This window comes from Pteronotus mesoamericanus, unplaced genomic scaffold (assembly GCF_021234165.1).
Source record: "Pteronotus mesoamericanus isolate MK-2021 breed Mesoamerican mustached bat unplaced genomic scaffold, CSHL_Meso_final contig_100, whole genome shotgun sequence".
In the NCBI taxonomy this organism is placed as follows: Eukaryota; Metazoa; Chordata; class Mammalia; order Chiroptera; family Mormoopidae; genus Pteronotus; species Pteronotus mesoamericanus.
The window spans coordinates 2,381,951-2,407,019 of record NW_026554999.1 but is presented as its reverse complement, the minus strand read 5'-3'; the positions used below and the strand labels follow the sequence as shown (position 1 = coordinate 2,407,019).

Sequence of the window (25,069 nt, the reverse complement as noted above, 5' to 3'; positions counted from 1 at the left end):
AAAAAAATAAAGTAAAAAATGAGATTTTTAAAAAGAAATTATCTTCATAAATATAATTGGAGTATGTCTGTATTTCGCGTGATCAGAATATATCTTTAGAACTAGAATATAAACTAAGAAAGCTGAAACTTAGTTACTTACTAGTTAACCTGGTAATAATTTTGTAATGATACCAAAAATACTGTATTAAGAGACATTCAGAAGCTGCATTCTGGCTCAGGGCTTGTTCCATTTATAAGGTAGGTCATTAATGGATAGGAAATAGAAAAGTGTCTGCTGTGACCCAGGCATTTATATTCCTTCCTATAAAGTAATTGAAAAGGAATTGTTTACATGGAGTTTATATAAATAAGGGAATTAGAAATTGACAACTTTTAACTGTTTAATACTGCCCGGGTCTCTGAGAAAGTGTCTGATGGACCCAAGTTATCTGGTAATGACACTGGTGTACTATTGTATTCAGAGATAGGATTAATTTAACATGTTTTTCATTTTCATTTTCATCAATACCATGTAAACTTCTTTGCTTTGTTTCTATACTTGCCAAGAAACCTAAATGAGCTTTCCAGGGGATTTATGCCCTTGAACTTCTATTGGATGTTTCATATGTGGGTAATCGCTTTGGAATGTGGCTTAATGCGATCATAAATGGACAAATATCCTAATATCTTTCTCCTTTTCCTTTTGCATGGTCACTGTATTTTAGCTTGTCTTACAAAATTATTTGACAAATTCTGCTTTCAAAAAAGACTTGATATTTCAAACTCTTATGTGAAGAGACCTTACCCTGGAAAAACTGCTGTGACAGCTTGGCCAGTGAGGAAGACAGCCCGGGATTGAGAGGAGGTGAACCTGACAAGGGCAACTTGCTTCTCACCTCTACACCCTGTCTTCACTGACAAGCACCATTTCACCCAGAGCCCTTCTTTATTCCGGTGTATGTGGTGATTCCACAAGTATCTTAATCATTTCCAGGTTTGCTTATAAATTGTTTTAGAATAAACAATCTCTCTTTGTACCTCACTATGTATCAAGAACATGGTGTGCAGTTCTGGTCAGAAACCCTCAATGAAGACATGATTAAAGTGAAAGGGTCCAGAGAAAGTTCACTAAACATGGGCAAAAGAATAGGCTTCTATATGTGGATTCATTCTTTAGATTTGTTCTGAGTGTAGCATAAAAAGAGGACTCTTCCTAACAAAGGAAGAAGGCTAAGAAAGGGAATATGATTAAAATTTATAAAAATTGTGAAAAATATGCTTTCTTATTTATTGAATCCTGGCATACTGGAACTGAGGGCACTCTCAGAAACTTAAAAGAAATTTAAGATGAGTAGAAATTTGTGGAATGTATTATCCTAGGATGCAGTGCAGATTGAAAATATATATAGATTTATTAAAAGTTTAGATAAGTTCATGAATAACAGATTGGGGAAACAGTGACACTTAGGGATATGTCTACAACTTTTGAAGGAGATTAGACATACTCTTTTACCATATACCCCTTGATGTGCCCATTGTAGAAGGAATATTATGGTGAATAGGCGATTGGTAAGATATGATTTAGAGTCTAACTAAGCAAGTAACACAACTGCAAAATGTGGGGGGCGGGGGGGGGGAGCTGGACTCATTGAATTATCGAGGTCCCAAAGACATGTAAATAAAATAACTGCGTGGATTCCAGGGTAGTGGTGATGGAAAGTTATGAAAGCATGTACCTTTTAGTCCAGGAGCAGTGATTTTGGTTATCAGAGAAGCAAACAATAACATGCATATGTGGGACAGAGCCAAAATTAGGGGTCATGTAACCATCTATTTCATAGACCACCATGTTGCTTGTGTCAAGCCTTTTTTGTGCAGAGAATCAAGGTTTTTTCTGCAATTAATGCATAATAAATTAGACCCAGCCATATACTATATAAAAAAAGAAATAAAAGTTTCCTTTAAGCTATATCCTTTTAAAATGTTCCTGGAAAAAGGCCTCTATTCTTTTATTTAAAACAACCCTGGAAATGTGGTAGAAATATTTTTGTAGTAATTTTTTTTTTTTTTACAAATAAATTTTATTGGCATTCTTTGTTGTCTCTCCCAGTATGAATTAGTTCCTTACATGATTTACTTCTGTTTTCAACGAAGAAGGCTGAAACTAATTTAAATTAAAACAGCCTGGATTTCTATTAAAATACATGTGGTACTGTTTCTCACCTTCTATCTTCACTGATGATAATATATTTTTTCTTTTACCAATTTGCTAGCATGTTTTAAAAGACATCTCCACATGTGTTTCTAAGCATATATTTATATACACATAAGGGACAGAGACATATAAAAATTATGAGGGCATAATCTATTATTGCAACAGATATTCTATGATACGTGACAAACAAGCGAGGTTCTTTGCACTTTGTCGTATGAGATGGTGCGTGCAGATTGGTACTCTTGAAAACCATATCCCTAAATCTTTAAAAGGATTGATTGTCATACATATATACTTATTGTAGTGTTAAGTATCATACATAGTAATTAGAGAAGTAACAAGATATTTTTTAAGAATTCTCAAATTGCTTTATTTAGCTCCTAATGTTTTGGGAGTCTCAAGAATTTTAAGAAAATGTAAAATTGTGGTTAGAGATTTTTCCATCATATTATTTCTTTATGGTTTTATGTCTGATTTCACATGAGATATACATATTAGATGTTAACAAGGAGTGAAAGTCTGTACAGTATATTCTTCAACTGAACAGAAATAAATTAGATGGAATATTAGCAGCTAGAAATATATTTTCAGACAAGTGACTAAAATGGGTTTAAATCAATTAACACAAATCACTTCTAAAATTTGATACTAAATGATTTCTGTATATGTGATACGATTACACATGATGTATTAATATCAAAGAGTGCAACCAAAACAGACATGGCAAAAATATATATAACTCTGAAACATTCATTTGATGAAAATCTACTGCAAGTAAAATCATGATACCTTAATTTGTTATAGTGCTTTGACAGGTTAAGAAGCACTTAATTACACATTATTTTATTTGACCCACCAAAAACTGTGTGTGAATGATCACTCCCACTTTATAGACAAGGAAATTGGTCTCAGAGAAAGCACTTTAATCAACATCACAAAAAAATCTCCTAATTGGCCTACTTTTCTTCAGGCTTTTCCTCTCTATTCCATTTACCACATGGCTGCCAGGATGGTATTTCTTTTACTTAAAATCCTTTGAAGACTCCCCATTGCCTATGCATGTGCACAAAGAGGTGACTTATGAGCCCTTTACTTACCTGAGCCTACCTGTGTTCAGGTCTAGGGTTGGAAAACTTTTTCTATAAGGCACCAGATAGCAAATATTTTAGACTTAATGGTCTATACACCTGCCAGAGTTATGCAATTTTTGTTGCAGCATGAAAGCAGTCATAGACAATATACAAGCAAATGAATGTAATTGTGTTTTAATAAGACTTCATTTACAAAAATGGTCATAGGCCAGATTTGGCCTGCAGGCCAGTTTGCTAACCTTTGTTGTGTACAAGTCAATCCCTTAAAATATGGGAAGAAAACACCCTCTTGAATTTTAATTTTTTTATGTTTTTATAACATACCTAAATTACTCCTTTAAAAATCTGTATATTCAGAGCACATGCTTCATTTTATTTTTTACTGATAGAATTTGTGTTTGATATGGTTGAGAAACTAACTCTCTGCTCAGTTGACCCACACCCAAACACCTGGTCCTTAGGACATGCTAGGCTGTTTTCTACCTGTATTCCTTTATTCATGCTGTCTTCTCATATATTTAGCATTTTTTTTTTTTTTTTTTTTTTTTGCTGTCACTCTGTCTTGTATCTCAGACTTCACATCTGGAATCCTTATCTTCATTCTTGAAGTATAAATTTTTGAAGTTCCTTTATTTAGGGGCTTTTAGAGGAAAAATCTCTTTAATTGCCTGAAAACGTCTTTATAATAAAAATGTCTTTGCTGGATATAGAATTCTAGGCTGGTATTTTCTCTCAGCACATTTAAGATGTAATTCCACTGTCTTTTGGCTTTCATTGTTTTTGTAAAGTCAGCTGTCAAACCACAGTTTTGGTGTAGTTTAGTTTTACTATGATGCTTCTTCAGGTGCATTTCACTTTATCTGCCTGCTCAAGATTCATTCATTAATGAATTTAGATCGGAGTCTTTCATCAGTTCTAAATAATTGTTAGAACTGATAAAATTTTACTTCTTCACATTCTGTCCCTGCTCTTGCCTCATTATTTTTTCTCGTCTCCTTTAGGAACTCCAGTTACACATAGGTTAACCCGTATTCCTTATCTCATGTATGGTAACCTCTCTTTCAGTATTTCTTCCATCTTTTTCTTCTGTGTTGCATTCTGAATAATTTCTTCAGCGCTATTTTCTAGTGTGCTAATTTCTCCCCCATGTATGTTTATACTGTTGTTGAATTCATTTATTGTGGTTCCTTTTTAACCTTTTTCTTTGGAAATAACTTTAAAGATTTAAAACATAAAGATAGGTTGCAAAAATAATGATAGTACAAAAAAACCCTGTAAACCTTTTCCCCAGATATACCTATTAACAAGATTCTGCTCTCTTTGCTTTATCATTTGTGCTCTGTCTCTCCGGCTCTGTCTTGTCTATGTATAGTTATTAAATATAATTTATATAGAGATATTAAATATAGATATATATATGTGTATACATGTAAATAATTTTTTCCAAAGCATTTGTGGTAAATTATGTACATCATGGCCCTTTATCCTTGAGTATTTCCATTTATTTCTGAAGAATAAAGATGTTTTCATGTAACTATAGTAAAGTTATCAATTTCATTAACATTTTAGATGGTAAATTTAAATATAACAATTAGAAAGTATTGGTACAATGCTTTTTATCTAATTTACTGCCATATTTCATTTTTTCAGTTGATTTAATATTGTACTTTTTAGCATTTTTTTTTCCTTCTAGTACAGTGGCCAGTCTAGAGTCAGATATTGCACTCAGTTGTCATTTCTCTTAAGCCTCTTTTAATTAGGAACATTTCCTTAGCCTTTCTTTTTCTTTTATGACTCTTACATTTTGGGAGACCATAGCCATGATGCTCAACTTTTTAAATTAAAATATTTCTAAGTTGAGGTATGTCTGATATTTCCTTTGATTAGATTCAGGTTATGCTTTCTTGCCAAAAATACTGCCTCAGTGAATGATACTCTCTTTCTTAGGGTATCATATCTGGAGGTGGTGATATTAATTTTGATCAATTAGTCAATTATCCAATTTCTCCATAGTATAATTACTGTCTCTTTGCAACTAATAAGCAGTTTGAGTTATAGTGTTTTAAAATCATACAAATAACCTGCTCCTGGGAGGGGGAAATGGGGATTTTGTGTTTAATGGGTATAAAGTTTCATTTATGCAAGAACAATATATTCTAGAAATCTGCTGTACATCATTGTGTCTATAGTTAACAATGCTGTATTGTACACTTAATTTGTTAAGAGGGTAGATCTCATGAATAGATCATTTAGAATTCAAAAATAAAATTAATTTAAAATGGATAGTTTTTGCAACAATTGTAAGTATTAGATCAGGTGAGCCATCAATGAATGCTATATCTAGGGCGAGATTTTTATAAGGCGCAAGAAATTGGGGTTTGTAGTTCTTGTTTGGTTTTGCATGTACTGCTAAATTATTTACTTGATTTTATTATGTTCTACTGACATAGGGTTTATTTTGTTTCTATTTTTGAATTCTAAATGATCTAATCAATTATTCTGAAATTTGCTAGAGCACATTTTGATCTTTTCCTTTCAGATTTTATCCCACCTTTTCTGTATTTCTTTAAATATAGTAAGTATAAATTTCTTAAAATAATTTATGGCCAGCGATTCAGTACCTGAAATCTTTGAAGATCTGCTTCTGCATTTTACTGCTTTGGCTGGTTCTTGCTAGGGTATCTTTTTATTTTTAAGTGATGTGAATTTGGTTTTCAGATTTACTCAAAGGACATTTCATGGTTACCATTCAAGAACTTTCTCCCTTAAGCTGCCCAGGAAAAACTAAAAATATATTCAGTCCTCTGGGGTATCAGGTGAGTTTATTTCTAGTTTACCCTTTCCCTGAGGGTGTAGCCCGTTGGGAAAAGAGTTTAATGTATAAATTTCTTCAATTAGTCTCCTTACCTTGCAGGACCTTAGCTTTGATTTCTGTTTTCCCTCACCTGAGACATCTGCAAATAAAAACTCAGTTACCTAATGGACAGATGTCCTAGAGCAATATTGTTCTATCCAATATTGTTATTTTCAGTGGGAAGACTGGTTTGAATAACAGGGGCTGCCATATTCTCCCATGCTATCATCTCTACATTGAGTGTTTTTCTCCACCTGCTCTGTCTCCCAAACACCCCCTTAGGTTTCACATCTCAGTTCATGTGTCATCTCCTCCATAACTACTTTCCTGTACAAATGTGTCCCCCAAGGAACAATAGATTATTTTCTTGCTCCAGTTTGCTCTAGCATATATGTTGCTTTATTATGAGGTTTGTTTGTTTTGCCTTCCTCCCTGTCTCTTCCAAATAGACCATAAGTTTTTTGAGAGCAGGTATTATATTTATACATTTTTACATCCCCAAGGCCTAGTATTGTGGCTGGCATATGAAAGGCCCTTAATAGATATGGAATGAATGAAGGAAGGCAGATCCAACTTCCCAAAGACTGCACTCTTTGAGAACTGGTGTCTTATTTGTCTTTGTGACCTCAGAGTTTAAAGCAGTGTCTGTTGCATAGCTAGTGTCTATTAACTATTTGTTGACAGAAATTTTTTCAACCTGGAATTGAGAGAGGGTAAGGGACAGAATGGCTAGTGCAGTATACAGGCCATGGCACATGAGCAGGTTAATTCATAGAATAGGGTGTTGGTGATGGTGGTAGCAATAGTGGTAGAAATACTGTGAGTCCTGAAGTGATACAATCTGGTTTGTCTAACCAAAAAGAAGCAAATATGGAATGTTTTGGCATTTATAGTTGGCAGTTGTTCAGAGATTCAGTCCAGGGAGAACAATCCAGATAGAAGGCAGAGTTGAAGCAACTCCAGAACTAGGAAAGGTAGGTGGTAACACTCAATGGCACAATGGAGGTAGTTTCAAAAAATGTCTTCTTTGGCTTGCTTGCATCTGGTCAGAGCATTTGGTTGTTATGCAAACTGTTGTGTGTTTTGAGCAATACATGGGCTGCTCCTTAGAGCAATGCAAACTTCTTTTGGCTCAGCCACTGCATGGAGGGCTAAATTCTCTGGAGAGAGATTTTACTTCTGAGACTTCGTAGTTCAACTACTTCTAGCCTGATTCATCTGCCTGCCCCTTTTCCATAAGTGCTGGTCAAGCTGAAGTGTCTAGAAATCCACAGCAATGCTGCTCTTGGCCCTCCCTATGCAATGTGTTCCCCGCTTTGTGCCTTTTCTGTTATGTTTTTCCATTCTGGTATGCTTTTCTCTGTGCCACTCAGGGTTTAAGGCTCAACTAAAATTCCACCTCTGCTAAGATACCCTTCTCTATTCCTCCAGCCCCTTGACCAGACTCCTATAACTTATCTGAACCCTCAACATTCTATATTTAATTATATTCAATTTTGTCCTGCTTCTTAATTATTTCCCAATCTTAAATTTACTCCTCTTTCCCAATCTTGATTGTTGGGCCCTTAGAGACTGTTGTGTTCACCCTGATGGGCCCTTGGTCTAGTTTTAGCACCTGTTATGCACTCAGGAAATAGTTGTTGATCTGTTGAATACAGACAGAGGACAGTTCCCTCACTTCTCTAATCATTCTGTCCCTTATGTGCTCAAACCACAGAGAATTCTAGGAGTTGAATTGAATAGAAGATTCCCTTAGTTTTATTTTATAATCTTTATTTTACAAATGTGTGATAGGAGATCACGTGGTTTTCCCAGCTTCAGGTATTCACAGACTTAAGTCTCTGAAAGTGGCACAGAGAGAATTGCAATTTAAGGACAATCGCTGCAATTCAGGACTTAACTCTTTTCATGACTCTTCTGTGAGAACACAGGCATAGCATCATTTACCCTGTAAGAGGTAATATACCATGGGGAGGTGGTGTTGCTTTCCTTTTCTGACTTCCAATGCCTATAGAATTTGGTTTAAATCAACACATTGGTGAAAGTTATACCAATTGGATTTGTTTAATCCATATATAGTTAAAATTAAAGAATCACCAAAACAAAGTATTTCATTACTTCTCTTCTGTTTACAGGTTCTTTTCAGTGTTTTATTTAGACTGTCACAGCTACTCTGTATATAGCAAAACCTATCAGTGGATTATTGTACATGGGGTTTCTACAGGGGGGCCATGCTGTTTTGACCATTTTCCCATGGAAAGCTCTGCCAGCCCCTACAGTGCCCTGGTGCTTTAAGTCTACTTTTGGAGGTGGCCTCCCCTTAGGCGGTCATTCTGAAGAGCCTTTCAAGAACCTGAAATGTTGCCATTGGAGCGTTTCCCAGAAGGAAATTGAACCACAATTTTTTGAAGTGCAGGGAACTCTCTACCAGGAGTATGTCATGTGTCTAGACATATTCTGATGTGTTTTTCATTACAATAATGCAATAACATGGGCTGCACTAAATGATAGGGTAAATTCATTAAGACTGTTTTCATGTCTATTTCTTTCACAACACTCGGTGAAAAGGACGCTATGAACCAGGAACTACCTATGTGTAGCATCTGCCTTCTTGTTTCCTTTCTCTTCTACGCTCTTTGTACTTAAGTTTTTTCTTTCCCTATTTTTGTTCCTCACTTTTCTCCAAGTAGAACAGGAAAAAAAGAGTTTATCAATTTTACTGTATTTTTAAGCTGATTAGAGAGAAAAAACAATCATTCTGAGATGGCTAATAAAGAGCCAGGGAATTACCAATAAATCAGCAGTTGCATAAGGGAGGGAATGAAATTCAGCTAAGGAAATTGGGATCTCTGCTGCCATGAAGAAAATAAATGACACAGTGTAGAATCATTATAAAAAGGCTGGGTGGTCTACAAGAAAGAGAGCAGATTGTGCAAACTGACATTTGAGGAATCAGCCTGAATGTTGTTGCTTGGGACCAGCGCTGTACGTTGGTGTCATAGAAAAATGTCCTTTATGTGTAGAGCACTCAGGGAGCCCGGGGAAGACAAGAGAAGCTCTGAGATATAGGAGGGCTTAACCTCTTTGTCTCTGACGAGTGCTTCCTATCTAGAATGGGAGGTTCAGAGATCCTTACTGTAAGAACCTCCCTGGAATCCCAGCTGGACTGCCCCAGCTTCAACAGGGATCAACAGCACACCTGCAGGGAGAGGGCTTTTGCTTCCAACCTCCTGCATTTACTTCCTGGTGCATAGTTTGGTTCCAGGGGTGGCTACTACCCACTACCACCTTCAGTTTGCAGCTACAAAGAATGGCCCTGCAGGGCAAAATATCCCCTGGCTCAGGCTGCTTTCTCTGTGGTTTGGGTTTCTGCTACCATTGTCTTTACCCACTGAACGTCCTGGCTTCTGGGCTCTCTCTTCTTTTACCTCCAGGATTCCTGTGCTTCTCCTCACCTTATTTAATTTGCTGAATTCTACTCTCTGTTTATATTTATGACCACAAGTAACCCTGATTGCCCATGTAGTTGTTTCCTTTTTTCTAAATGTTGGAGTACTTAGAGACTCTATTCCAAGGTGGCAAACTTGGTGGGCCACGGACTGAATCTGACCTGCAGTTATGTTTTGTTTGACACATGTAGGGTTTATCTGCATAGTGTGTGTGTGTTTTAATGGAATCAGTTGCTAATATTTTAACAATAAGAAGATTTCACATTCAAATCTGGATTTTTGATATCCCGTGAAAAATGGAAAGATTTGGCAAGCAAGGCCTGGATTGACATATCAGCATCTTCCTTTAGTTCTTTATAGTTCCCACCATGCCCTGTTTTTCTCACTATTTTTTAATATAATAGAGCGAAGAGAGAAATGAAATATTTATTTTATTCCAGTCTTTGTAAATGTTTTCCTAAGAAGATATCCATCAGTCTTGGTAGATGCCTGATCCCTTTAAAAGTACATAAATTTGTGACCACCACTGGCTAGGTATTAGCCCTATGTTTGGATCCAGATCTATTGCATGGTTCTCCTCTAGTTTTGACTGTACCTGCTCTGCCAGTGCCATCACGTGGCTGTCCTAGCTAATGGCCTCACCTTTGGGTGGCAGTATTGCAAGATGGCATTTCAGATGCCAGATTCCATCCACACAGGACCATGATAATACTTGTCAACTCTATGGAGACTTTCATTATAGAAGAAGATGATTGAAGGTGCGCGTTTGTGGACATTTTCTTCCAGTGGTAAACACCAAAGAAAAAAATGTATTCCTTGTGCGTTTTAAAAAATCATTTGCTTGTTTGTTTGTTTCAGTTAACTTCTCCCAAATGGAATTATAGCTATTTTTAAAAACACAGTTCTAATTCATATACTCCATACAAAATCGAGAAGCCCAGCCTAGAAATAATATGCCTTGTCTTAGAAGGAGGGGAAGAATAATTTGAGTGATGGTATATCACAGTAATATAGAAAGGTGCCATCACATGATAATTAACCACTGCATAATATTCAATAGTGCAGAATCTAGAGCCAGACTTCCTGGATTCATATTCTTACTCTGGCACTGTCTAGCTGAGCATAGCTGGGACAAGTTACTTTACTTAACCTTCTGACTTACTTTCTTTATCTGGAAAGTGATGATGATAATAACAGTATATACTTCATAGGGATGGTGTAAAGGTTAAAAGCTATTTATAAGGTGCCTGCCACTTAGTAAATACTCTATAAATGTTAGCTATTACTGCTATTTGAATGTCTCCTATGTGGCAAGCTGTTGTGTTAGATACAAAGATAAGTAAGACATGATCCTTACCTTGAAGGAGCATGTGGTTTAATATATCAGAAGATAATTAAATAATGATAGTAAAATATGAACATAACCACAATGCATTCAAGTTATAACAGTGATCCGGGAAAAAGAGACCCATATCTGAAAAGGTTATAGAAGGCTTCATGGAGTTGTTTAAACTTCCTTGAGAGGAGAATTCTTTAAAAAAGAATTTGAAGGAGAGAAAGAGTTTACCACCTGCTCAGGTACTATTCACACTCATCTGTTTCAGGAGTGTAAGGCCAAGAAAGGCTCTTGGGAGCAGACAGACACAGGGTGCCAGTCTGTACATTCCTCTGAGTGGAAAAGGACTGGCCTCCCAGACCAGCGGTCAGCTTCTGCAAAACATGACTGCATGTGACAGGGCCTCAAAAGGTCTTATTATGGCCTTCAAACCCAGGTGTCCCAAATCCAACCTGTATTTAATATATTTTTATAGTGCATATCAGAGTTGCATCTGTCTAGAGCACATAATGCTCCTTCTTACCTGTGACAGAACAGAACCATGTACCCTAAACTAGAAAAGCCCTTAGTTATCACACGGTCCAATCCCTTCATCTTATATCTGAGAACATTAAAACTCATGGAGGAAAAGTAACTTTTATAAAATGATTAATTACCATAGCTGACAGGCCTGGACTCAGAAGAGTTGCCTTTATTATTTTATATTATTTCGTGGAAGTGATATAAAAGAAAGATAACCATTGAAGATCTTCTTTAACAGTTGCATATACAGGTTGGTCAAATGAGTTGTACCTTTACCAAATTTAAGTTACCAAAAGAACAAGGCTCACCTAATTATTAAAGGCTTTGTCAGGTAGTATGAACTGTGTTTTTCATTAATAAATTTCTGGCATCTAATAAATATTTGCTGAATTGATTTTAACTGATTTGATTAAATTGTATAAATTTTCTAGTAAATGTGGAGACTAATTTGCCATTGCAATGCTTCATTCATTTTTTTCCAATTATTTAATAAAATTTTGAAAGTTTTGGATGACTTGAGTTTGGGAAAGTCTGGCTCTAGGATCTCATGAACACATTCCAAATTCAAAATTGCACGGATATGATCATTGCCGCATGGGTAGAAAGCTGTTCATATGCCAAATGTAAAAATGCAAACCATTCCAAGCCCTATGAGGTTTGGGCTGAAGGTTCATCTTTGCAATCTCTTGGCATCTGGGTTCTTGACATTAATTTGTTAAGATATTATTAGTGTCTAGATCTTAATATGCATATGTTGCTAAAATGGAAAATGTACTCAAAACACCAAAGGAAGCATCTATTGATGAGATAGAGCTAAAAATCCAGGAATAAAATATTCTACCAAAGAGAAGCTTCTACTAGTTTGAAAACTCAAATTAACATAACAAAAAAAAAAAGTAACAACAATGTAATTCATCAGTAGAGAGAAAGAAAATAAGATTGGGTTTACTTCCAGTTGTATATAAACATTCACTAGAATAAGTTGATGCTGTAAGCCTTTTATTTTCAAAGAACTGTTATATTTTATCTTATAGTTGCTAAATGTCTGTTGATTTAGTTGGAGGATTTTCACAAGATTTTCAGACCCAGTAACTTTTTGGTTGAGGACATGAAAAGGGAGCTAGGAAAATCAAAGGAAATTGCACAGTTCACTATGAAAGTTCTCCATTTATAATAATTTGTCCTTTTTGTACCTGAACATGTTAAAATTTTCCTAACTTAAATTTATCATAAAATTGATTGGTCAGAGGATAAAAAATACCACATAAAGGACAAGGAACTTGGGATCCACCTGGAATATTGCTTTACGTCCCAGCTGTCATATTGTATCGCAGATGAAAGCAAAACAAAATTGTTTCAGAAAAAGAGCTAGGGTGAGGAATGTGGAGACTGCAAAAGCTGAAAATAGAGAGCCCATCACTAAAGAGAGGTTATTGTAGCCATGTACACATATTTGAAAGTTCTAAGTCTGAGGGGAAGAAAATGGTACTGCATTACTTTAGATATAATGGTAAAAATTCAGAAGAGGATTTACATTAAATCTCAAAAAATAAGATATTTGTGAAATCTATCTAAAATGGTCTTTGACTTTCTTTTGAGATGGGGTTGAACACAATCCAATTCTTAATGTATATAAATTTACTTAAATGCTTCTAGAGAGGGAAATGAGAAGATTTTGAGGTGTATGTAGTCTTTTTGGATCCAGGGTTAAAATCGATAGCATGGCTAGATAAAGGTTTTCAAAAATTTGTATGGGAGAAAGAAAAGCCTGATAGTTTGGAAAAGTGTGATGGATATGGATGAATGCTTGCCCCTTGTATGCAAAAATAAATTATCTTCCAGTGTTGACTTGGTTACAGATTCCAAGTCTGTAGTTGGAGGTCAGTGCACAGTTGGGTGGCAGCCAGAATGTGTGGCAGGCCCATCATGTGAGGACCTGATGGGAAAGGGTATGACTCACTTCATAGACTGGGAGAATGTGTAAATTCTGGAGATGTTATGAGATGTGTGTGTGTCATTTTATGTGTACCGATTGGGCACATTATTTTATAGGATTTACAATACTCGTGAAGTCTCATGGTATCTTCACTTAGGCCTTTACATAATCTTTTAAAGAAAACAATGACATAGGAACCTTTGTCTCCAGTCTACAACTGTGGGTGGTCATTCAGGTCTGGATCCTTAATGGGGATAGTTGAAAGACTGGGCTCACTAGGGCTGTCTCCTAGGGAGCCACCTCCATCCTCGCCAGCAGAGAGGTCTCAGAGTAGTTGGATTTCTATGTGTGGCAGATCAAGTATATCAGAAAGAATGTTTCCAAAGGGTCAGGAGCAAGCTTCAAGGCTTCTAAGTCATAAGAAATCCTAAGGTGTCGCTTCTGCTGCATTCTCTGGCCAAACAAACCACTAAAGCCAGCGCAGATTCAAGGAGAAGGAAATGAGATTCCACCTTTCAGTTGGAGGAGTAGTGAGAATTTGTGGCTACATATAATCTACTTCAGACTGCCCTCTGTTGCAGAGTATTTATATCCCTACATTTCTACCATGTGCAGGATATAGTTAATTATCATCTTCCCAATTTCCCTTAAATTCTGTTCTTATTATGACACCTTCTTGAAGTCTAATACTCATTATCTATTATGGACTGAATGTTTGTGACCCCTAAAATGATACATTGAAATCCTAACCCCCAATGTGACAGTAATAGGAACTAGGCTCTGGGAGGTAGTGGGGACATGAGGATGGAGCTCTCATGAATGGAATTAGGGCCCTTATAAGAAGAGACGTTAGACAGCTTGCGTCCTCTCTGCTCTCTGCCACGTGATGACACAGTTAGAAGACAGCCATCTGCAAACCGGAAAGGAGGTTCTCCCCGGAACCAAGTCTGCTAACGTCTTGATATTGGACTTCCTAACCTCCAGAACTGTAAGAAATACAGGGTGGGACCAAAGTAGGTTTACAGTTGTTCATAGGGGAAATAATACAATAATAAATAATAATAAAAGAATAAACCCTGTTTCATGTATTCACAACTGTAAACCTATTTTTGCCCCACTCTGTGTATGTTTGTTGTTTAAGTCACCAAGTCTATGGTAATTTGTTGTAACAGCCTGAACAAAGATATTTTCTAAATCAGGTACAAATGCTAATGAAGGTACTTGGCTGTGATTTCTCAGGTGTAGCATTCTCTGGCGTAGTTCCTTTTGATCTAAAAGTCTGTGAATTAGAGACAAATTCATCTGTTTCTTTTACTCCCACCCCGTACATCCAACATATCATGGTGACAAAAACATAAGGCATCTCCATATACATTTTCATTCACAAAGACCTAAAATAGGAGGCATATAACCCCCAAGGTCTAACAGGGGTATCCAACCCGTGGCCGATGGGCCATATGCAGCCCAGGATGGCTATGGATGCAACCCAACACAAAATCATAAATTTTCTTAAAAGCTTTTTTTGCTCATCAGTTTTTGTTACTGTTTGTGTGTTAAATGTATTGCCAAAGACAACTCGTTTTCTTCCAGTGTGGCCCAGAGACACCAAAAGCTTGGACACCCCTGGATAGCAATTCCAAATTCCACCTGGGCACATATCACCAGTTTCGTGCCTAGGGCCCACTTCTTCCTGGAAATAATTCTTTGTGGCTCTTGACATTGTTCTCAAGGCTTTTGTTTTCACACTCTTGAATTATTTTCCCTTTTCCTTTCTATGTTTGCAAAGGGATAACTGTGCCAGTTTCATTCCTGTCGGTAGAAACTTGGTTATCCAATTCCTCTTTTCCTTTTGGATTGTCTTTGTGCTTATTAGTCAAAGCTGATAACAATTTCTTGAAAAATAGTTTCCTGTGTATCAAATTATAGTCCACTTGATTAGACCAAATCCACATCTGCATTTTATCCTAAAATCTTTCCATTCTGAACCTTAAGCTGAATGTCGGGGGGTTGTGAGACAATGACTTTAAAATTCTTCGAAGCCTACTGTCTAGTTGAAAAGGTCTGTGAGGCACAACTTTAAGATTCTTGGAGGCTTGATTCCGTAGCAGAGGGGGTCTAAGAGGCACACCTGTATGATGCTTAGAGATTCTACTATGCACAGCCTTAAATCTTTTGACGGTGTCACCAAAGGGTTTTAGAGTCACACTCAACATCTTTGTTCTTAGGTCATGCTTTATTTGTAGGGCTCTAGATTTGATCTTTGCTCTAAGCACTTCTAACTTGAGAATATTTTCCTGGGAGACATTAGAAGTGAGAAACAGTTTTATTTAAAATTAGAAAGTTCTCCATCTTTTTTCCCTTCTAGATTCAGTTGAAAACATGAAACTATTTTTTTTTTCATTTCTCTTCTATTTTCTGGATTACTGAAGGGTACTTGTCAAGCTGTTGGCCATAGATAAGGGCCTCCCTTTTCCCAAACTCTGCTAGCTATTTTCTTATTATCTTTCAAGTCCTTACCAACACTCTTCCTAGATCCTTTGGCTGTCTTGAAGCTCTTCCAGCTTCTGCCTACCACCTAGTCCCAGAACTAATGTCACATAATTTAGGTTTTTGTTACTGCAGACTCTACTGTTAGGTATAAACATATGTTTTGGTTATCTACTGATGCATAACAAGGTATTTCCAAACTTAGTGGCATAAAACAGAAATCATTTTATTACATCAGGTGATTTTATATATCAGGAATTTAAGCAGGGCTCATCTTCTTTTGCTCCATGTGGCATCAGCTAAAGTCCTTGGTGGTATTCGGTCGTAAATGGAGTGATTTGAGAGACCCAAGATGTTGTTACTCATGTGTTTGATAACTTGGTAAGGATGGTCGGAAGGTTAGGCTCAGCTGGGACTGTCTTACAATGATAGTTCAGGTCTTCCAGGGAGAATGTTCTAAGAGAGCCAGAAGGAGGTTGCACAGCACATTATAGGGTAGACATTTAAGTGTCAGTATTACTTCCATTGCATTTTATTGCTCAGGCAGGTCCCTAAAGCCAGCCCGTATTAAGGGAAGGGAATTAGATTTCATGTCTCAATGAGAAGAATAACAAAGAATTCGTGTTCATCTTTAATCTCCACACTTATTATTCTAAGGTGACCTTTAAAAAAAAAGGATCATTAACAATTCATGGATTTAAATATATTTGATGTGTTTCAAGCATTGTAGCTATTTTTTCTAGTTGATGCTCAAATTATCTTATTTTTAGTTAATGTGAGCCTCCCAGAGTTGACACCTGAATCCTTCTGACCTGACCCTGGTAGCATTTGATAACTCTCTTGTTACCTGGTATAGCCAAATGTTTCAGGCTTTATTTTGTGTATTTCTTTCCTAGACCTAGAGCCAACCATTTATTTAAAAAGTCCTGGTATCTTTTAGTGGGAAATAGTATTTTACTACCACAGATTGGATGCTTCCGCCAAAAAGAATGTGAAAACAGCTAAGAAAATTGTTTTTACACATGGTTTCCCCATTTCGTTCATTAAAGAACTAGTTGTATCTACATTGTCAGAGTATATGGTCTTTACATATCTTTAACCATCTCTTTTAATCCTTATTTGGTAGTATTTCTAAAAATAAGTTAGTATTTCATGCCATGAGAGGAGGTGAGTGGAACTTCCAGAAGTCTTTTATTGAATGTTTATATTTATTAATGATTTTACTGATTGGTTTAGAAATTTGAATAACAAATTGTCTCTGATGAATACTGAACTTAAAATAGCACAAAAAGAAGCATGGAAAATTAAAAACATTTTTAAAAGAACCAAGATATTTAACACTTATAAGGGAAATTCTAAAATATTAGTTCCAAATCTGAGCGCAGTAATTCCTGTGCCCTTCCCTGAAGAGTTGGAGTCAGAGGGTAGAACGTGTGCATCCTAGAATCGCTGGTTTTGAAATTTATTGCCTGTGCCACTGGCCTAGGCATTAGCTAGAAATGTCCCCCTATAATGGCTAGTAAAATTAAGTTAAAAAAATAGAAAATAAAATTAATTCCATATTTATAAAAAATAAATAAAATTAATTCTGTATTTAAAAATATAAATAAATAAGATGCTTTCCAGGCGATTTTGATGCAGCGCCATGTTTGGAGAGCCACTGGCCTACAGGTCACACTATCCACTCTTCAATGTTCTATAACTTCATCATTGTACCAAGTTATATAATGAAAAACAGATTTCTTTAGGCCTTCATTTAAATACTTCAACAGAACTATAAGGCTGTGCATTCAGCTTTTCTCATAGTAAGGGAAATTTACTAAATATATAACTTGCCTTTTTAGATTTAGTGGCAACAATTCTATGTTTAAATAATTTAAATAATAGTTTTAACCTGAGAATGAAAGACGAAGCAATGTAAAACCTCATTTCATGCTACATTTCACGCAGTGTCCTGGGTCCCCTTCTCAGTCACTCTTCGCTCTTCTCCTACTGCTCTGTAACTCGGGGTCTGCTGCTATAAGCTCACCCCGAGCTTCCTTGGGGCTTCCTTGTCCTCTGACTCCCACTTGAGTTTAGCCAATGGCAGGACCTGGTAGGAGACCTGGCAGGCAGATGCAGAGCAAGGACAAAGTATTTATCCACTGTCTCCCTCCCTGCCTGGCCACAGCGATTGGGCTGTGTCCCTTGATTAGGGACCATAGCCCTTCCCATGCAGCTGTCCTCTCAGGGCCTGGCCCTCCCTGGCCCTTTTAGGTTCAGGCGTGGGAATGGCTTCACTTATCTCAGGGTGCTACAGTATCCATTGCTAATTTTCTTAAATGCTGCCTAAATATTTGTAAATACATTGTCTCTTTCTTAAACTCTTCTCAAATTACCTTATGTTCACTTGCCATCTGATTTTTACCTGAGTGAATGGCTTTGGCTTGGAAGGTATAGAAGATGGGCCAGATTTGTCATCTACTTCTCCTTAAATGAATAAATTCTATTAAAGCTGCTCATGTTTCCAAGACTTAGGACAACCACAAGAATATGTGGTCCTATTTCACTATATTAGACAAAAGGTGGGCTGATGAATTAGGAGAAGAATTCAAGGCACCTCTCCCACTTGATAAGCAGAAGAAGAGCTGGCTTTCAGCTCCACCCTGCCCTCTCTATTGTGAATCTATGTGCAGTGCAAAAACTGGTCAATTTTAGTACTACCTCCTCAGGTAGTTACATGGAGTTACTTAGTACATATGTGAGTATGCATGAAAGATGCACGATTCCCCAGACGTTAGCTCCCTTGATTCTCTCGAGAACTCTGAGGCAGACTTGCCTGCCTGTGTTTCACAGATGAGGAAGCCGAAACTCAGAGAGTATAGGTAAGTACTTTCTCATTCAACTAATACCAGAGTGATGTTTTGGACCTTTCTGTGGAGATTATATCTGTCAAATATCATAGGCAGGTAGCTAATGACATATCTATGGTTACAGACAAGCTATCAGTTTTGAAGTCTGTGGAGTAATGTAGATTTCTTTAGGTGGTGCCACCTTCCCATTGGAGCTCAGAGCTACACTTTTTATTGAAAACAAGGAAGGTGTGGCCACTTTATACTGCCTCTTCCCCTCCCCCAATTCTCTAGCTTTCCTTGAGAAGTAGTTGACTGAGACACATGACCAGTTTATGATGACAGTAGTTTCCCACCTACAGTATTATTATAAAGTGGTGGTTAGCATATGAAAAATGACATGGCCACTGGGAGAAATGTGTATTTGTATGGTCTACCTTAATTTTGCAAAATCTAACAGTGTTACTATTCTCATGAGTTCTCACGAGATAGCATTTTTCCTGAGGGTTTTCCTTGGCTTCCTTTCAGATATGTTGAGGGAGGGATAGAAATAGTGGTCATTTTTTTTTAAAGAGCCTAAATAGGTAAACAAACATCATAAACAATGTAAGAACTTTGTGAAGGGTCCTGGAAAGAAGTTTTTAAAGAATAAGTTTCTGTCTAAAATATGAAGAATCTTCATTCTTTGGGTAATTGTGGTGAGTTCCACATTAATTTTAAAATTTTCTTTTTTTCTCTAAAAATATGGCCAAACCAATATATATATATATATATTCCTTTTAGGGATGGTATGAAATTCAACACCTACAACTTTGTGCTATTAATATATTCATTGTGTTTTCCCTGATAAGCCTGATAAAGATCATTTGAAGCCTGACACAGAGTGGGCAGCACATTGAAAACCACATCTACTTCGCATGAAATTTGGGAAAGGTTTTGTTTTCTGTCACCACATATGGATATTGATAAAAACACTTTTGTTATCTAAGAGCAAAGCAAATCAAAAGCACTAGGTTGCATTTTGTTTTTTAATCAATTTGAACTTTTCTACTGCCCCATTTCAAAACTCTGCTGGGACTGATTTAATAGTTCTTGTTATGTTACATATTTTCTGTGTTTCTGGAATGATTGTGCTGTTTGATAAGTAATTACTCGGCATTCGTTCATGTGTTTCTACATTACCATCTGGGTTTGGTGAGACCCAGAGCCTCCTGCTTTTGCCTCTGAGCAAAGTTCCGCAATGGTCCATGGTCTGCTCTTTGCTACATTGCCACTTCAGGTCATGATTTTCTTATTGCTTCCATACTTCTGACTTTGTTCTGGTTTCACAGCCGTTGATATCATTTATCCTTGTGTTCCTGCACAAAATGTACACTTCAAAACATATCTCAGTTGCCTGGACAAGGAGTCTTATTTGCATGTTCCAAGGATCAGGACTTGACACCCAGGCTTTATTTCCTCTAGCCAACAATGTGGCTTCCCAAACTCATGTGGATTGATTTCTAGACTGATTTGGGGTTAATACAACCCCTCCAGGGTGTTTCTCCAGCATCAATGCCTTTCCAAATTCTTTGACTCATTGTGACTTTTGGAAGTTATTGAACTCTTGGAAAGAAGACTCTAGTTAAAGTTTGTCATAGTTCTTGTATGAGAGATTGCTTTTTGATTAATGCAACTCAGTAGTTGCTTAGAGGCTTTTGAACTTCAGTGTCCTAAAACAAACCATAATAGGGCCAAATGTTTTAGATACCATTGTCCTATTTAAGGCAGTCTCAAGGAACCACTGGGGGGCAGGGCCGGGGCCTTGTGTAGGGCAGAAATACAGTAGTTCATCATTTCAGCTGCCTTTAACAGCATGATACACTTTCAATTGTTTTCTTATTTCTGCTATGACTTGAGAATCCCCTATCCTGTACAATCTGTTGATAGGACTTTTAATTAGGAGGGAAAAAAAGTAAAGATAGGGCACAATCATGAATATATACATATTTTAAGAAATCAGTCCAACATTTCTTTTGTGGAAACTTGATCAGAGAATACTCTGCAACAGGTTTCTCTTTAGAAGCTGTTGTTATCTTGTTGGCACTTGGATGTTAATTGATAAGTATCTCTAACTGAAATGTCAAGATTTGCCATTATTATTAAGGTGATTGCAGAGAATATTTAACAACATTTTTAAATCCTTTCTATTCTAAAAACATGTGTATTGAGATAGTTCAATTTAGTTAAAAAGGCCATTTTGAAACTATTTACCCCTCTCCCAGCTATCTGCATGGTGAAAAACATTAATATCCTTTCAGAGAAGAACAAAGTACACGGCCAATGTATGCCATAGTCTGTAATAGTGTGAGAGCAAACCAGTTCATCTGATCAGACCAGTGATTTTCAACTTTATTTTTTTAATCTCATGGCACACATAAACTAATTACTAAAAATCTGCAGCACACCGAGAAATATATTATGTTTTTTGCTGATTTGGCAAAAAAACAAAACAAAACTAGGAAAACTTTTGATTCGTTCACACAAGATGGCTATTGTTGTGTTGGTTGTTGTCATTTTTTTTATATCACTACCTAAGGGAAAAGAGGTCAGTGTCCCTGATTACATAGTCAGGTATTGCATATTTGGGTTTTTTTTTTTGTTTTTTTGTTTTTTTTTAAAGATTTTATCTATCTACTTCTAGAGAGAGGAAGGGAGGGAGAGAGGGGAAGGAAGGGAGAGAGGAAGAGAAACATCAGTGTGTGGTTGCCTCTCTTATGCCCCACCCTAGAGACCTGGCCTACAACCCAGGCATGTACCCTAGACTGGGAATAGAACTAGTGACCTTTTGTTCACAGGCTGGCACTCAATCCACAGAGCCATACCAGCCAGGGCAGGTATTGCATGTTTCAAAAATTCTTGCAGCATACCAGTTGAAAGTCACTGGATTAGACAAGCAATTAAGGCATCATATATGCTCTAGCCTTCCTATTCGTAGTGATAGGTCTGGGAAAACTTGACAGCTTTGATAGCTCTGCCAGCTGTGTGACTTTAGGCTAGTTACTTGACTACTTTATAATGTTGCTACCTCATTTGCAAAATGAGGAAAATATACATACACACACACACACACACACACACATATATATATAAAACTAATGGAAATGTTTTATATATATATATGAGGATTATATATATATATATATAATCCTCACTAATGTGAGGATTAAGCAAATTAATTTATGTAAAGCAGTTAAAACAGGCCCTGGAACAGAATAATCATTCAGTAAAGTGATGACTGTTGTTATTTTTAGGTATTGAAATGAAAACATTGATAATAAAGTATCAGCATAACCATCTTTAGTGTATGTTCAAGTACTAAAACACAGCATAATCCCTGTAATTCCTCCATCATCCAGAGGGGAAAGGTCATTTCACAGATACTCTAGAGTGGAGAAAGTGGGGCTCTTCAAACACCCCAGAGTGAGTCAATCACAATCAGATAGAGAACCCAGGTTTCCTAATTCCTCGTCAGGTGCTGCACCATGATCAGTATGAATGACGTTGAACAATGGCTTTGCTGTTCAGAGTCTGACCTTCCAGGTCCAAATGGAGATTCCAAAACAAACAAACATGAGTTCTTGTTTTTGTTACCCTGGGGTGGAAACTGCTTGAGACTTTGGGGAATTAAAATCATTACTTTGAGTCTCTGAATGCCTTGGGGTTTCTTCAAACTCAGTTCCTGTCATTATTTTGTGGTTCTCGATGAAATGCACTCTTTCCACTTTCCAATTTTGAAATATTAGTGAAGTTTTTCCCAGGAGTTGGTCTTTTCTTTCAACTATACATGCTCTCACAGATTCCCTTAAATGATGAAAAGTAATAGATTAAAAAAATAATTACAAAAATGTTATAGAATCCATTAATTCTATGATAATGATTCCCAGAGATCTCTCCTTCATAACTAGTAATTTAAAACACACCTGTATTGTACTATACACTTTCATATTTCCTCAAAAGTCCCAGTATAGAGAGTTGATTATTTAGCTTCTCTTCTCTAGAGAACTACATACACAGAAATGTTTGTAAATTTTAGAATCATGTAACTTCAGATTTGGAAGGGGTCTTTGGAGCTCACACAAACAAGTGGTTTTAACACCATGCTCCATGGAGTTCCTGACACTTTAGAACAGCATGCTGTGGTACAGGCAGTAGGGAACAAGTGTCTTTCTTTTTTATTTGATATATTTATATTTAATGTTTTATATCTTGGTCATCTTCATAATATTTATTTTTAAGACAGGAAAAGTTTTTCTTTTGGAACAATATTTGGGAAACATTGATCTAGACCAATTTTCTCATTTTGCCCAGGAGGAAACAAATGGGAAATAAATGCTTTAATCTTCAGGCTTTGGGATTTTGCCACAAATTTAAAAACCAAAAAAGTTGGAGTCACTAGTTAGTTTAAGTTAAGACAAGATTGATAATGTAGGTTTCAAAATGTACTTTTTCCTTTCTTCACAAACGTGAAGTCTTTCTTGGTTTTTAGTACTTCATGGCTGTGCTTTACCTGAAGAAAGCCCAATACCGTACATAAAAATTCAAGTTACTAAAACTAAAAAGAACTAAATTTTATATAAAGCCAATGTTCCTGTAAATACTGAGGCAAAGATTACAATGGTACATTCAAAATTAATAATATTTCTAAAATATGCTTACCTGTAATTTTTCAGGATAACCTTATGTTATGTATCAAAATACCTGCATTGAAATTGCTATGAATATATGTAAGCATTCCTTTAGTTTAAAGTAATAGTCTACTATTAGTTTTTAGGAGAAGAAATATGTTTAAGTTTGTATTTAAGTAAATAATACAAAATAAACATTTTGTATTTTTGTTTTACATTTTTATATATTGAGAAACTAAAATCATGATGTTATATAAAAAATGTTAAATACATTGAGTTAAAAATATCATTAATAACAAAATGGGAAAAATTACCTTTAATCCTTGGCTTATGTTTTCTGTCACATACTTTTATTTATTTTTCTAACTGCTGAGTGTCCACTATGTGCTAGACTTTGTTTTTGGCACTGGGGATGTGATGGAAAGAAAGGCACAGTCTGTACCCCTAAGATGCTTATAGCTTAAAAGAGGAGAAAGGCAAGTAAAGAAGCAATTACAATAAAGGGTAAGTGCTATAGTCTGGGTAATTACAGTATATATAGTCTGGGGAACTTCCAAAACATGTAGGAGAGGCACTATCTTCTATACGTAAGGGGTGGAGACTAGTTCGGGGAAGTTTCTTGGAAAGATAATATCCTGAAATGAGACATCAAGGTCAGATAAGCAGAAGCAACTAGGACAGAATTTAAGAGGGCTGCAGATCCAGCTTAGGCAGAACAAGTGAAATGACAGGGAGGCGGCACACAGGGGGCTGCAGCGAGCTGCATATGGTTGAAGCCCAGACAGGACTGTGGAAGAGGGTGGAGAGAGGCTATTGTAAATAATTGTGTAGTGATCAAAAGGATGCAAATATATTTTCAAATTAGTGTTTTAAATTTTTTTGGCTGACTACACAGAAGTGGAATTTCTGGGTCAAATGGTTGTTCTATGTTTAATTTTTTGAGGGATCTCCATAAAATTTTCCATAGTGACTGTACACACCAATCTGCATTCCCACCAACAGTGTGTCAAGGTTCCCTTTTCTCCACATCCTTGGCAATAATAGCCAAGATATAGAAGCAACCTAAGTGTCCATGAAGAGATGAATGGATAATGAAGATGTCGAACATGTATACAATGGAATAGTACTCAGCCATAAAAAAGAATGAAATCACAATTTGTGACAACATGGATGGACCTAGAGAGTATTATGCTAAGTGAAATAAGCCAGACAGAGAAAGACAAATACCATATGATTTCACTTATATGTAGAATTTGAAAAACAAAACAAAAAAAAACAAAAACAAACTTAGAGCTACAGAGGACAAATTGGTGGTCACCAGATGGAAAGGGGGTTGAGGAGACAAATGAGAAAAGTAAAAGGTTAAGAAGTACAAATTTACATTTATAAAAACAGTCACAGGGATATACAGTACAACATAAGGAATACAGTCAATAATATTATAATTGCCTATGGTGTCAGGTGGGCGCTAGGCTTATTTAGGGTGATCACTTCACAAGGTATTTAATTATCTAATCACTATGGTTTATACCTGAAACTAATATAATATATATGTCAATATTATATTATGTTTAATATAATATTTAATTAAAAAACAAAAAGAAAATAAGTAAAAAATAAAATTAGAATAAAAAAGAATTTTTTAACTTTATTTATGTATTTATTGAAATACATTTGTCTCTGCCTACCCCCCACCACTT

General features: G+C 36.2%; 1 protein-coding gene across 5 annotated transcripts in view; it reads left to right on the top strand.

Annotated features, from left to right (window-relative positions):
- The window catches only part of SLC25A21 (solute carrier family 25 member 21), a 474,917-nt gene that overhangs the window by 89,388 nt on the left and 360,460 nt on the right, over nt 1-25,069 (top strand). The gene's annotated exons all lie outside the window — the stretch shown is intronic.